The sequence below is a fragment of the Parasteatoda tepidariorum genome, chromosome 3, assembly GCF_982258835.1.
Source record: "Parasteatoda tepidariorum strain Cologne lab strain chromosome 3, Ptep-v5.0, whole genome shotgun sequence".
Classification (NCBI taxonomy): domain Eukaryota; kingdom Metazoa; phylum Arthropoda; class Arachnida; order Araneae; family Theridiidae; genus Parasteatoda; species Parasteatoda tepidariorum.
The window spans coordinates 11838180-11849489 of NC_141757.1; the positions used below are offsets into that span (position 1 = coordinate 11838180).

Here is an 11310-nt window from a genome sequence, read left to right on the forward strand (position 1 = left end):
GACAAGAAAACTACTGGATCAAGTATTGGGAGAAATTTGCCTTCGTGGAGGACTTTTTTGATGGACCTAACCATCATTTGCGTTAAGTGGAGAGGAAAACCACGAGAACCTTCCACGGTTAGCCTGGCGGCAAAGGGACTCTAACCCATGATCCGTCTACCCCTGAGGATATTTTACGTCAACACTGTGGTCGGTAGGAGCCGGGTGAGAAATTCAAATCAATCAGCTATTGTTGGGATCGAACCCGTTTCAAATTATTGGGAGGCGAGCGCTCTATCTTCTGAGCCATCACGGCTCTCATTAACACTACCTACGCCAATGTTCATCCCATTGTCCTTACCACTAATTTTCCCTTTTTCATTTCTAACTACAAAAAAGTCCCGCAGTGGACTGATCGTTAAGACACGGTTCCCAGCAGATCACCGAAGTCAAGCATCACTGGCTGCGGTCAGTGTGCGGGTCGGTGATCACTTGGATCAGTCTGCGTAGAGACCGAGGGTGCGCGGTATTGGTCCTCGTTAAACTGTTCTACCGTAAAGTGCTCGACTTCGTTCGCAGATCGTCGGGCTACCGAAGCGGGGTTGCCATCCCCCCCCCCGCAGAGGATCAAAATTGTGATGGCATGTTTTCGGATCATCCTCCGGGATGTTTCCCAGACCGTCGCCAATAGCCCATTGTGCAGCTCTAGTGTAACGTAAATTAACAACAACAACTACAAGAAAATATTAAATCAATTTTGATCGCAATATAATGAAAAAAGAATCTTATGTATTTAATTATTTTCATTGTTTACTAGCCCATATTCAGTATAAAATTTTCCATATATAAATTTTCCTTATCAAATTTCACAAAAGTCAATCCGTTGAAATTGAGCTAAATACAATAATGGCATTCTATGAATACTCTTATTATAGAGATGCGTATTCCATTAGCCACCTGCGTGTAATATTCAAACAAAATTAAAAAAAGTTTGTTTATTTACTAACATTGCACGAGAGAGACAAATATTTTTGATTAATGAAAGAGCCAAGGAAACTAACATGGCAAGTAAAATGATTCTTTGCACATTCTTGGGGGTAATTCTCTTTCACTTTAATGGAGATAAGTTTGAAAGCAGGGTGGTTCCAATTTCAAAACTCGTCTGTCCTGATTAATGTGAGTAATTAAACTCGCTGTGATTCCTTTGGTATAGAGAGCCTTTCAAACAAATGAAAATAAGTCGGTAACGTTTGGGTATTGAATATTTTAATCAATGGTCTTACCAGTCTTGTAAATCTGATCTAAGTTCACTTGGAATTCCGAAAGGCTTGCTTTACACTAGAGAAAATTATGATACAAGTTTCAGTTTATCCAAAATAAAACATTTTTTTCTTTAGCATGAAATACTAAAGTAATTTAGCTTATCGGAACTATTATGGATTAAATAAAAATATTAAAATAACTATATTTTATGACAAATTTCTAGCAATCAGGGCTCGAAAAAAACTCAGAAATTTTACCTGTCCCCGAGGATGGCTTGTCCAACAATGTACCCGTCCTCCTTTGAAACTAACCCGTCGCTTCTAAATAAATAAAAATGTTATTTTTTCTTATTTATTACAAACAATGTAAATTACACAATGAATTAGTAGCTACTAGGATTACATTATACAGTAATAAAAGAAATACTGGGTTACTAATAGTAAAACCTAGTATTTCTTTAATGAAATAATTTATTTCTTTTGTGAAATAATTTAAATGACAAAGGTCAAGTTATCTGGAAAGTCAATTTATCCGAGGGTACTGCGTTTTTTTAAATGAATCAAATATGACGTTTGCCAGTTCCACAATCAAGCCAATGATTTACAGAGGTTTCTGCACGGAAATCTGAAAAGGGCAGTCCATTTAGGTGGATGTTCATAATTGCGCTTAACGCTTACGTAATGTGTTTTTTTGTAAGTTAAATGCTGAAAAGTCCCTTTCAAATGCTGCAGTACTCCCAGACGGAAAAAACACCAATCCACCATGCGCAGTATGTTGCTGTACAGGATTTCAAGATCAGAGGGTCATTTTAGAAGTGAGACGCTAGAATCTTGTAAGATAACAAAAATTGAAAGTGTATCACGAACATTAACGGGAAAATGCCCGCCCGCGCGGACGGATATGTTTATTCCATTATCCCAGATAATGTTTATTTTTACTCAACAAAAACCTTTTAATGCAAACCTAAAAAGGTTTGTTATACGGTTTACGTGTTAACCTCCTAACCTTAAAACCAGATCTGTGACAATATGCTCTATTCTACGCACATTACCCTAATCCAAAACCTTGGGGGAAAAAACACCCTTTTATATAAAAACCTGAAAATCGAGGTTGTCTAAGAATTTTCAAACGTGTAAAAATCCTTTAATAAATCCCAGATAGCAATATAAGGTTTATTTTCACTCAACAAAAACCTTTTAATGTAAACCTAAGAAGGTTTGTTATACGGTTTACGTGTTAACCTCCTAACCTTAAAACCAGATCTGTGACAATATGCTCTATTCTACGCACATTACCCTCCTCCAAAACCTTGGGGGAAAAAACACCCTTTTATATAAAAACCTGAAAATAGAGGTTGTCTAAGGATTTTCAAACGTGAAAAAATCCTTTAATAAACCTTGTCTTTGTGTGAAAATAATTTTAAATTTAGGTAATTATAAGGTTTCTTTTCGCTAAGTGCTGAATGCTAAGCTGAAATCCACATTGTCTTGAAATTTTAATAAACAATGTGACGTCAATGTGACGTCAGCTAAAACGTCATTTTGGATCTAAGTGATCATTTTACCTAAGTGACAATACTTTTTTCAAAATAAGCTTTAAAAACTAATTTTTAATCCTTTTAGGATGAAAGGTTTGAAACTGCAATATTTCTGCTTTATTGAAAGAAAGGTTTTTAGTACAAACATTTTCATAAAAGTTAAAAGAAAATACAGCCACAAAATTGTCGTAAGGTTACATGTTTTTCTGGGATTGAATCTGAAGCGAAACAAACAATAATTTTAAGAGTTTTTTTCTTTATTGAAACAATGTTTTATCCTTCCATTAATCTCATTACAAAAGATTGCCAACACCATCTAGTACTTTGCCGGCAATTCCGATTCCGTTTGTAGCAGCCCTGCCAGCTCCACTTAGTGCAGCTGTAAAAATAATAAATATAAAACATCAGTTCATTGTTTATTAGAATAGTCATTGTCACAAGGAATGATTAACAAATAATTATCATAATTAACTTCCAGCCAGCCGCAATGGCTCAGGGAATAGAGCGTTCGCTTTCGATGCGAATTCCGCTTCCGGCTTGCACCGACCACAGTGCTAACGGTAAATATCCTCTGTGGTCTTCTTATAAATTTTACAAAACGCTTTCTAAGAGCCGTGGTCGCTCAGGGGATAGAGCATTGGGCTCCCTAGTGGTGAACCTAGTGGTGAATATTTTTTAAAATTTGAAATAATTTGAATTTGCTTTTTTTTAATCATGAAAAAGCAACGGTGATCCCAGTAATAATCGCCAACGTGGCGAGATTTCAAAAAGTTGCCAAGATGTGGGCTATTCAAGATTTTACCAATATTTTCTTGAGTAATGATCATTTTTGACCACACTCCTTTGAATCATCGAGATTGACTCTCAGTACATGAAAACCCGATCATTTGGCAAAAAAGTTATTTATTTTCAGACTTTTTTTTTATTCTCAATGAATACGAAAAAGCATTAAATCGATAAAGTACACAGACTTTTAAGAGATTCGGTCAAAGCGACCCGATGGAAGATGAGATTAATCACTTTTGGAAGAACAAGGACGTACAAAGATTTTTAAAACGAATACAAAAATGCCTTGATAGATATTACAATTATATAAGAAGAGCAGCGGTGGTTCAGGAGATAGAGCGTTTGCCTTCCAAAGAGGTGAACCGGGTTCGAATTCCGGCAATGGCTGGTCGAGACGAATTCCTCACCCGGCTTGCACTGACCACAGTGCTGACGTAAAATATCCTCAGTGGTAGACGGATCATAGGATAGAAACCTTTTGCCGTCAGGCTAACCGTGGAAGGTTCTCGTGGTCTTCCTCTTCATGTAACGCAAATGCTGGTTAGTTCCATCAAAAGATCCTCCACGAAGTCACATTTCTCCCAATACTTTATCCAGGAGTTCCTTTGTCTTCTGGATTGGTTAAAAATTACAAGGCTACGTAGTTGAACATTAGTAGTAGTAAATTCAAAAATTGGGTTGACTGTTCTACGACGGTTATAAAATAAAATCATATAACTAATAAAAAATGGAGAAGAAAAATATTTAATCGAATTTTTTTAAAACATAATTTCGGTATACTTGAGTGCGGAAAAGTTGAAAACTATAGTGATAATGAGATTTTTAAAATCGGTTAATATCTTCTTTTGTTGCATCGTACGTAAAACTAATGAAAACTTGAAAAAAATCGTTCTTTTGTAAATAACTAATACTTTCGAAACAAACACGGCTTAGATTTTTTTACCTTTTCTGATAGTTTGAATAATCTAAATGAATAAAATTGTGGCCAATAATTTTATTTTATAACAGTCGTTGAACAGCCGATCCAATTTTAAGGTTTACGGCTACTAATATTCAACTCCGTAACCTTGTGATTTTGAACCAAATCCAGGAGACAAGGGAACTCCTGGATCAAAATCAAGTAGTGGGAAAAATTGTGCTTACTTTTTGAGAGAACTAACCCTTTTTGCGTTACAGGGCGAGGAAAACCACGAATCTTTCCTATGGTTAGCCTCTAACCCAGTGATTCTCAACCACTGTGCCGCGGCACTTTTGTCTGCCGCCAAATTCTTAAAATGTGCCGCCAAACATTAGAAATGATAGTATAAAAATTATAATGCTTTTTTTTAATTCTGAGTAAATAACTATGCCAGTATCATACACAGTATCATAATTAAAACTGTTGTTCTGTGTTACTGTTTGTTCTGAGACGTACGTCGCAGAACAAACGAAGTCCTGTAGAACAATTTGTATCTTGAATAAAATACTCTTTAGCTTTGACCATTTGCTGTTTCCCAGGAATGATGTTGCTTTAGAAGGGGAACATTTGACACCCTGACAAATTTCAGAACATTTATCAGTAATCTCCCTTTATTTTAATGTTCTGATCTTCATATCATAGGCATTTTAATAATAAATTTATCCTTGCCATTAACAAAATTTTCTACTTCAAAAGTGATTGAAAAAGTTACAAATCAAGAATGTTTGCCCGGCTTTAAAAAATAATGTAGTGTATCTGTGTATGATCCTGTATTTTAATAAATGAAAATATAGTACTTGAATGCAAAGTTGATTTTTTTTTAGCTGTGAAATGCTTGCAGAACATATGAAAATATTCTATGATTGTCTTGTCTCTTACAATCTTAAAATAAGATGGAAGTGTTTAAACTGTATATGACGCACAATTTCAAAAATTGTTGTAAGAGCTAATCATTGAAGTAAGCTATGCAATTAATAACCAAATTAACAAAGGATAATTAAAAAAACAAATATATAAAAAACAAATTAGCGAAGGATAACTAACAAAAATTAAGCTAGCAATTAATAATTAGCAAAAAAAACTAGTTAACAAGAGATCACAAAAAAATAACAATTAATAACCATAGAAAACAAGTTAACAATAAATAACTAGCAAAAAAAAAAAAATAACTGTTACTGAGTTATAAAAAAATGGGTCCAAAGAAAGAATTAATCCTTTAATAAATGTGCTTCTGTAATCATATTATTTTATTTCACATTCAAAATTATGATCACAAACTATTTAACACAGTGTAGGTCAATAACCAACTTTTAATCGAATTTTTTTCAATGTGTGCCGTCAAATTTCGAAATCATTAAAAGTGTGCCGCAGCAAAAAAAAGGTTGAGAATCACTGCTCTAACCCATGATCCACCTACCACTTAGTATATTTCACGTCAGCACTGTGGTTGGTGCAAGCAGGAGGCGGAATTTGCATCCATCACTGGGATACGAACTCGGTTCACCTCATTGGAAGGCGAATGCTCTATCCCCTGGGACATGACGGCTCAATTTTATAAATTTGGAATACTTTAGAACAGCAAACAAGCATAAAAAATGAAGCGTGTTCATTTAAAAAATTTAGCCAACTTAAAAAATAATAATTAAACTCATTTTTTCAAGCTTTTATTAACTTTAAGTATGATGTGTGAACGGAACTAATTTCGCATGGCGCTTTTATTCCCATTACAATAGGCAACGTTTTGACATTAAAGGGTTTTGAATTTCAAGATTTTATTTTTTTCGATCCAATTTATTCTAGAGTATTTATAGTAAAAAAAAATAATATTTAGAATGGTTTTATGTCTTACCTGGGACTATACCTTTTGTACCTTTATGGTGATGCACTCTCCTCCCTTAAATCAAACAATCATACAATTATTTTATCTATCAAAATAATGTGCATATTTACATTAATCATTTTCTTAATGCTTATTAATATTCTTGAAATGAAGTTCTTTCCACACTGGTGTAAGAATTTAAGAGAATTTTCAGACTTGGTCGATTATCTCTAGAGCTACTGGACCGATTTTTATGAAATCTGATTTGTACATACATTAATACAAGACAAGACGAATAACCATTCAATAATTGTAATACATATGCATGACCATGCGTAACATTCGTTGGAGTCGGAAGGTATGAAACAGCGGTTGCAGAATAAACAAAGCAAAAAATCCGATTCACTACAAAATGAAGAAAATTGTGATTGCCGCAAGGCGATCACAGGTGGTTATCCATTGGCAAAATGGCTGTTGTCAAATTTTTTTTTTGGAAAAGAAACGTTATTGTGTTTTCATCTTGGACATCTTTAACTGTTGATCCAGATCTGCTCGGTACATAATTTCGCAGACATATTTAAGTGCAGATCAGACACATTCTGTGTAAATTTTTTTGATGACTGAATAGACATTGAACAGCCCATCGAGATCAGGATTAACATTTTCGGATTGGAACAATGGTGTTTGATGGAGATGGTACGCTGCATCATACATCCGTTTCGAATTCACAAGTTCATACATAAAATATGATTTGAAAGCTAGACTTTTTTTCATTTTTACTTGAATAGTGAATGGATCATTGCGTGGAAGACAGTCTACGGTCTTGCGCAAGTTATTGGGTACATTGACAATGGATCCTTTTATCCCTAACTGGTGATCTACACACAGTTCTCGTATTTGCATGAAAGGGGTTCGGAGGGTCACCATTCGCTCTTCGGTACGGTTCAATTCTGTCCATCACTTTGGTACTTTTGTGAAGGACGGGCTTCATGTTTGCGTTTGCGAACGGAATCCTTTCGTTTTTCCGTTTGTGTGTAAAGCTTAAAGCATTTCCGCCTAAGATCTTTGGCTTTTTCAGCCTCGGTAAGTTTAGGCCTTGGCATCGTTTTTTTTTCTTGCTTCAACTCCCTCTTACAGATATACAGACCTTGCAGCGGGATTTCATACTTGAAATAAAGCATTTTATTATTTTCTGTGGCAATTGTCCTGAATTGTCCTGTGGCAATTTCATACCTTCCGATTCCAACGAGTGTTTCGCACGATCATGCGTGCGTATTAGAATTCTTGAATGGTTATTTGTTTTGTATTGCATCAATGTTTGTACATATCAAATTTCATTAAAATCGGTCCATTAGTTATAGAGATAATCGACCAAATCTGCAAATTCCCTTAATTTCTTACACCTGTATATTTTAAAAGTTTCCAATTAGCCAAAAATGAAAATAAAAAAAACTCTGGGATTTTAAAAAGTTACATTATTTACACTGCCTAGCATTGTTACCCGAGCAGTTATCTAGTAATAATATTTATTTTTATTTCTACTGATAAATTGATTTGACTAAACGAAATTAAATAACTGAAATAAGGAAAAACTTTAGAAAAGATTAAGGAAGATTTTGTAAAGGTGCCAAAATAGTTACGATTGATAATTTTAGCCCCATCTAGTGCTTTTCGAGTGCCTTTTAAATTAAAATTCGAATAGGTTATTTTTTTTAATTTAAAATGATACATCAGTTAATTGAATGTATGATATTTTAATAATCTCTTTTGTCGACTTTTGCCACAATGTATGTAATTAGTCTTGTCCGCACTAATTCCGCGTTTTTGAGTTGGCGTGGACAAGTCTGATAATAAATTTTTTAGTCTAATGCGTCTTATACAAGAGCACGTACATCAAAAGGAAACTATATTGAATAAACTATTAAGCTAGTTTGCTTGCAAGTGCAGCTCGGCGTGGCCACTATAATTGTAATAAATAGAGAAATTTTGAGTGATGTAACCGAAAAATTCCAACTATGCACACTCTTGCCTGAATGCATTCGTCAATACTTTTACGTCAATTTCCCAATCGTTTTTTTAAAACTAAAGCAATTATATAAAAATACATTCTTGAATACGTAATTAAATTGTCGAACTGATCGATCTTATCGACAAAAATTGTATAGAAACAATGAATTGTGACATAAAGGAGGAATACAGGAAAAGTATATTTTTTTCTCAAAATGTCCTAAAACAACAAAAAAAAAGAAAAAGAAAAAAAAACAGAAAAATTTAAACAATGCACAAAGCATACGTGAATCCATTCATTTCTTGAAGCAAATTGAATTAATACATTACTTACTGACTTTGTGAACCTCTCCTTGAGCTAAAAAAGAAAAATCAAGAAACTGAGTTTTTAAATGTATGTAATGAATAAGTATGAATAAGTTATGTTACATAGTAGAAATACCGACAAAATATTATGTCCAGTTTTGATGAAAATATTTTGTGAAATCTTCAGGTTGTTTCGCAAAAACCACCTTTAATATATATTTCCTAAATTTTTATCAATAACAAGAGACTAAGTATGCGCGTTGAGGGTTTCAAATTAATATTTAAGCGGAAGAAAGAAAGAGATCTGACTAATCACAGCTGAGGAAAGAGAACTTACAAGACATCAAAACCAGTTTGACTGCTGGTTTAAAATGTTACAAATAATCACTTTTTTAAATTCTTATTGTTTCCTTCTGTAGTTGAACAAGTTACTGAAATTAAATATAATACTGTCGTCTATTCGTCTAAATATATATACATAAATTCTTTTACTTTTGCTCCACGTTTTCTACTTTCTTTTATTTCAAACTTATTTTCTACTGCATTTTAATTTTTTAGCGATATAGACACATTATAAGGAATAATTTTTATCTTAGGATAATTATTATTTATTTAGAAATATCACATTTATCATAAAGGATGTGTCCTGATGAAAACGTTTACGTTTTCCTATTAAAAGTTTTTCTATATATGTATATAATATGTTAACAATGATGGAGCACGACACTTTGTTTACTTGCATTGTCAGCTTAAATGATAACGTCATCTGATTTAATAAGTTTTTCATCTTTCTTTTTTTTTCATACTATTCTGATAATTATATTAGATTATTGAAATTTCAGTTACGTATTAAGTGTGTTAAACGCAGAAACTACAGAGAAGCGATATCTGGATTGGTATTTGCTTACCCGGAGTTAAAAGTTCATTTGCTATGAAGCAACAGTTTTACTCACCTACTGCCATGAAAGCCAAGATAGAGAAGATGAAGAAAATTTTTGATAAGAAATTCATTATTTCTTATCACCTGAACTGCGTCAAAAGAGTTAAAAACAAAGTGTAAACCCTAGTTGAATTGCGTGTTTAAATAGTTTAGAGAAATTTTACGACCCTCAATAACGATCCTTCTTGAAATGAGAAAAGACATAATTTTACAGTTTTATTTCGATTACCTTCAAATAATATGTTTATTAACAAACAGCTTGGTGTCCTTTTTAAATACATGTTAGCTGTACAAAGTATCTTCTTTAAATAAGTGAACAGGGTTAATCTTTTTTAAAATTTTATTAAATACTCATGTAAAAAAACACTGTCGAAGAATCCCAAACAGCGCTTTCTCTAAATGAGTACGAGAAGACCCAAGCAGCGCGATAGCGCTTGTTTTATTTTATGCCGAGAAATACCAAGAGGCGCGATAGCGCTTTGTATATTCAACATCAATGAGTTCCTAATTGGAGCAATAGCGCTTCTTCTATTTGTTAGGTAACGCGTTTTATTTTCCCTTATGGCTCCGTCACATTTATTGCAGTTAGCAAAGCGAGCTGACCTATTCCTGCGTAAGTGCTTTGCATTGTTAATAATTGTGCGTTTCAAAATGATTAGACGAAGCAACGCAAAAGGTAAGTAAAAAATTAATCTGGATTTAATGTTTAACTTTTTAAAATTTGGTGTATTCCCTGAAAGGTTAAATGAATCGGAAAGGAGAAACTGTGAACATAATCAAAAATCCGTGTAATCAATCCATATTATTGACGACTACATTGTTCCTTTAAAGTGCAAAAGAAAACGCACTTTGAGTACTTCAGAGGATAATGATAACAATGAAATAAAATTTTTATTTTGTAGCATATTATTGCATTATTATAGTATTATTCTACCTATTTTATTTTATAACCATCGTTGAACAGCTGACTCAATTTTGTGGGTTTATGCCTACTAATGTTCCACTCCATAGTCTTGCAATTTTGAACCCAATCCGGAGGACAAGGGAGCTACTGGATCGAGTATTGGGAGAAATTTTACCTCGTGGAGGACTTTTTTGATGAACCTAGCCCGCCTTTTCGTTACATGGAGAGGAAGACCACGGGAACCTTCCACGGTTAACCTACGGCAAGGGGACTCTAACCCAGTATCCGTCTACCACTGAGGATATTTTACGTCAGCACAGTGGCTGGTGCAAGCCGGATGTAGAATTCGTATCGACCAGCCATCGCTGGGATTTGAACCCGATTCACCTCATTGGAAAGCTCTATGCCCAAAAGCCACCACGGTTCTGTTACTCTGATTTAACAAGTATGTTTTGCCTCTACCGATAACATATTTTGCCCGGCTAAGTAATTGAAATGTTTCCCCGGTCACCTACACACGTCTGTGCACCACTGATGCCACTGAGGGTATGTCAGAAATGGCCGGAAACGAAAGATGAATTTTCTGTTTATGAAAATAATTATTCACTCTCGTCAATTTTTCAAAATGTGTTCATTAATTCATCATATTCGTCATTCTCAGTCTTTTATCATTTTTCATTCCATTAATGCCTTCATTCTATTCATGCCTTTATTCATTTTTCATTCTATTAATTCATGCTCTTAAATATCTATTTCGTTTCGAATTTGCGTTTATTATGACAAAGTTTAAACTTAATTAAAAATATGCGTA

General features: G+C 33.9%; 1 long non-coding RNA gene across 1 annotated transcript; it reads right to left on the bottom strand.

Annotated features, from left to right (window-relative positions):
* Nucleotides 1-2848: 2848 nt before the first annotated feature.
* LOC107445997 (uncharacterized) lies at nucleotides 2849-9732 on the bottom strand. The gene is made up of 4 exons (XR_006225438.3): nucleotides 9609-9732; nucleotides 8684-8707; nucleotides 6373-6417; nucleotides 2849-3158 (listed from the first exon to the last, which is right to left on the bottom strand). It is a non-coding gene; the product is annotated as an uncharacterized LOC107445997 (long non-coding RNA).
* Between the last annotated feature and the right edge of the window lie 1578 nt (nucleotides 9733-11310).